We start from the raw sequence: 4,311 nt of genomic DNA, 5'->3' as shown, positions 1-4,311 counted from the left end.
TAAAAATAAAGTACCTAAACCAACAGTAAAATCCTGCTTTTATATGTTAATGTGTGACTTATTGCAATTTCATGATCTCATGTACAATCAGCTACAGAAGGAAATTTTCTTATTAGAACGCTACTTTTACTTCTAAATGTAATTTTTTTAGTGACAAAGAGTATCTGAACTTAACTTTAGCAAAGAACTTTTAACAGAACACGATGTTAGACAGATATGTTTACTTAAGTCACACAGTCAGCTGGTTTACAACAGATAATTTGCTTATATAAACAGAAAACAGCAAAACAAAATTTGTAAAAATTGCTAAAGTTTCGGGCTTTCACAGAATTACTGTGAAAAAACAATATAAAACGCATCTGCTAATTTGTAGTGAACAGCAGCATGAGAAGGATCTCTCTCATTACCCATTCCGCTCGGCCGGTGTAGTATCTCCGTCATATGCCGGTACTGCTGGACGTCAGTGGAAAGCTGTCTCCGGTACTTGTGGCTCCAAGAATCCCGCTCCGACCGGGCTGACATTTCCAAGGCAGCTGCGCAACGTCCTCTGCGACCAGTCAGCAGCACAGCATCACATGCCTGTGCACGATGCACCTGGTAAACTCCCAGTGAGGGACACGGGGGTCTGCCTCGCTTTTGCTTTTCAAAGTAAAAGTCTTCAAAAGTTTGACTTAGTGAGCCTGTAGGTCAATACGAACGAGTCCGAATTAACATACTATTACTACTACTAATAAATATAAATCAATATAAATAAATACTACTAATAATAAATCCTTCTGATTTTACTGTAGAATTAGGTGCAAATGTTTTTTGTGTATGTGTTTGTGGTGTGTTTTATGGGTGATACAATATGTTGACCTTGATGTAAGCAAAGAGGGAGATCTTTGTTTCATTGTTTGCTTACTTCCCTTTTCTCATATTGTTATTATTTACATTTATAAATATATCACAAAATCTTTTTTCACTTAATGCCATATATAACCTAATTAACGGTATATTATATTATACATTTTTTAATCAATATTAAGGTCAACATTTAACAGAGTATACTGATTATACCGAAGCAACTTTTATTATGACGTTAAATGTGGATTATTTCCTGTGTTGGTTCGGTGAGCTCTACACTGACGTACATAGTGAAAAGCTGTCGCTTTATTTCAGTTTTTCTTTTATTATAAATGCTGCCACTTGTTTATCTGCACACCAATAACCAGAACAATTCAGTTACGTTTCTGTGATTGAACATGGAAAGGTTGCACAGTTTTTCCTTAAAATTAAATTGCGTAGACTTCACGTTAATAATCACCCAGTGAGCAGCTGAGTCACATGATATTATTAAATCACTCTTTGCTTTGTCCCCTACCTCTACCCCAAAGCATTGTTTGGAGATGAACACATTTATTCCAAACATTTTCCATCAACTTTTTCTCTCTGTTTGCTTGCACGTGGGTTTGACTTGAGTTTTTTCCTCGTCAACATCCCAGGAAAAGACTCAGCACTTCCTGTCCTCCAGTCAGTTCCTCTGTCAGCTCAGAATTGCAGCCAACTAGCAGCAGTGTTGTAGAAACACAAGAACTGTCACAGTCATGAAATCAGACACATAAGTGATACACATTCTGCAAGTCTTGCAAATGTACTGCCATAAAATACTTCAGTTCTTTTATTGTACTCACTAGTAGTCAGATAAAGCACTATGTCAGCAACATGCGACCCTTAAATTCTCTTTTATGGTAAACTGACTAGTTGTTACTCTACTCAAGCACTCAAAGCACCTTATGCAGCTAGTTTCATTCACGCACCAGCAAACTGTCAAAGTGCTGTCTAACATTCATGCTACAATGAATGCAGCACATCAGCAACAACCTGAGTTGAGTATCTTGCCTGGAACTGACCCACCAACCTTCCACTTAGCAGATGAGCTGCTCTGCCTCCGGAGCCACAGCTACCTCACAGACAGTTGGACAGAGTTTGACTGGTATTTCTTTATTAAATGCCAATTAAAACAAGAATGAGTTAAAAATGACAGCAACATGATATGTGAATAAATTAAAGGTGACCACAGCTTAGTTACAGTTGTGGTCAAAAGTTTACATACACTTGTAAAGAATATAATATAATGGCTCTACCGAGGGTCCCGTTATTTCTAAAACTCTGATTTTTCTCTGATAGAGTGATTGGAACAGATACTTCTTTGTCACAAAAAACAATCATGAAGTTTGGTTCTTTTATGACTTTATTATGGGTTAACAGAAAAAAGTGATCCCATCTGCTGGGTCAAAATTATACATACAGCAGTGCTAATATTTGGTTACATGTCCCTTAGCCATTTTCACTTAATTAGGCGCTTTTGGTAGCCATCCACAAGCTTCTGGTTGAATCTTTGACGACTCCTCTTGACAGAATTGGTGCAGTTCAGTTAAATGTGATGGCTTTCTGATATGGACTTGTTTCTTCAGCACTGCCCACATGTTTGCAACGGGGTTTAAGTCAGGACTTTGGGAAGGCCATTCTAAAACCCTTATTCTAGCCTGATTTAGCCATTCCTTTACCACTTCTGATGTGTATTTGGGGTCATTGTCCTGTTGGAACACCCAGACCCAACCTTCGTGCTAAAGGTTTCAGGTTATGTTGAAGAGTTTGAAGGTAATTCCCTTCTTCATTATCCCATTTACTCTCTGTAAAGCACCAGTTCCATTGGCAGCAAAACAAACCCACAGCATAATACTCCCACCACCATGCTTGATTGTAGGCATGGTGTTCTTGGGGTTAAAGGCCTCACCGTTTCTCCACCAAATATATTGCTGGGCATTGTGGCCAAAAAGCTCGATTTTTGTTTAGTTTGACCACAGAACTTGCCTCCAGAAGGTTTTATCTTTGCCCATGTGATCAGCAGCAAACTTCAGTCGAGCCTTAAGGGCCGCTTTTGGAGCGAGGGCTTCTTTCTTGCACAGCAGCCTCTCAGTCCATGGAGACGCAAAACACGTTTAACTGTGGAAAATGACACCTGTGTTCCAGCAGCTTCAAATTCTTGACCAATTTTCTCTCAGCAGCAGGTGATAGCTTGCATTTTCCTCCTGATCTTGGCAGTGACGAAACAGTGCCATGCACTTTATATTTACAAACAATTGTTTGCACTGTTGTTCTTGGGACATGCAGCTGCTTTGAAATGGCCCCAAGTGACTTTCCTGACTTGTTCAAGTCGATAGTTCGCTTTTTCAGATCCATGCTGAGCTGCCTTGACTTTCCCATTGTAGCGTTTGTGGGCGTTTGTATCCAGTGAGCCCTATTTAACTGGCCTAAGAGAAGTCACCAGCTGTCGTCACTCATAGTCACTCACAAGAAGTTAAGAGGCCATGCTATGAAGCTCAGTTCACTGACAACTTTCTAAGTCACCAAAATTTCTAATTCATGTTGCTGTATGTATAATTTTGACCCAGCAGATAGGGATCACTTTTTTCTGTTAACCCATAATAAAGTCGTAAAAGAACCAAACTTCATGAATGTTTTTGTGACAAAGTATCTGTTCCAATCACTATCAGAGAAAATCTGAGTTTTAGAAATAACGGGACCCTTGGTAGAGCCATTATATTATATTCTTTACGTATGTAAACTTTTGACCACAACTGTAAATATGAACTTTTCAGTAAATTGAAACCACAGCTAAAGTGACTCCATAATGACAAATGAACAAAAATAACTTACAAAAGAGTTTTTTAAAGAATGACAACAAAAAGAAAGCCTGCTACCAACACACAAAGATGAACAAGAATACACACAAATGATCACTTTTTGAACATATTTTAAAGGCTCAGAGTCAGATTACTTTATTAATCTCATAGGAAATGATTTTGTCACAGTTGCTCCAAGACAGCAAGAACAGTAACTAATCAAACTAAATTAAATACAATATATTACAAAGTTACAAAATATAACAATTTGCTCTAATCAGTGCAGATAGCTCTAACCATTGCCCCAGTATATTAATCAAATTAAACACACATGACTGATACTGAGGTGCCCTTCTGTTGTTAATTATCTCTGTAGAGGACGTGCAGATAATAACAGTGTGCAGCTGTTGCAGTTTGTACTTGTGCTTTGAATGGGGAAGACAGCCACAGGCAGGAATGACTTCCTGTGACATTTAGTGGTGCATTAAGGTAATCTCTGTCACAATCAGGTGTGTGGGAACAGAGAGCGGACCGAAATGCAAGACTCGGCTGGCTGGCTTGGAACCGATGCGGTCCTTTATTACAGGAACCAAGTGAACTGAACATAAATGATTGAAATAAGCAGGAACTGAGCGCTTAAATG

Source organism: Simochromis diagramma, unplaced genomic scaffold (assembly GCF_900408965.1).
Source record: "Simochromis diagramma unplaced genomic scaffold, fSimDia1.1 OVJJ01000113.1, whole genome shotgun sequence".
NCBI classification, from domain to species: Eukaryota; Metazoa; Chordata; class Actinopteri; order Cichliformes; family Cichlidae; genus Simochromis; species Simochromis diagramma.
This window is presented reverse-complemented; position numbering follows the sequence as displayed.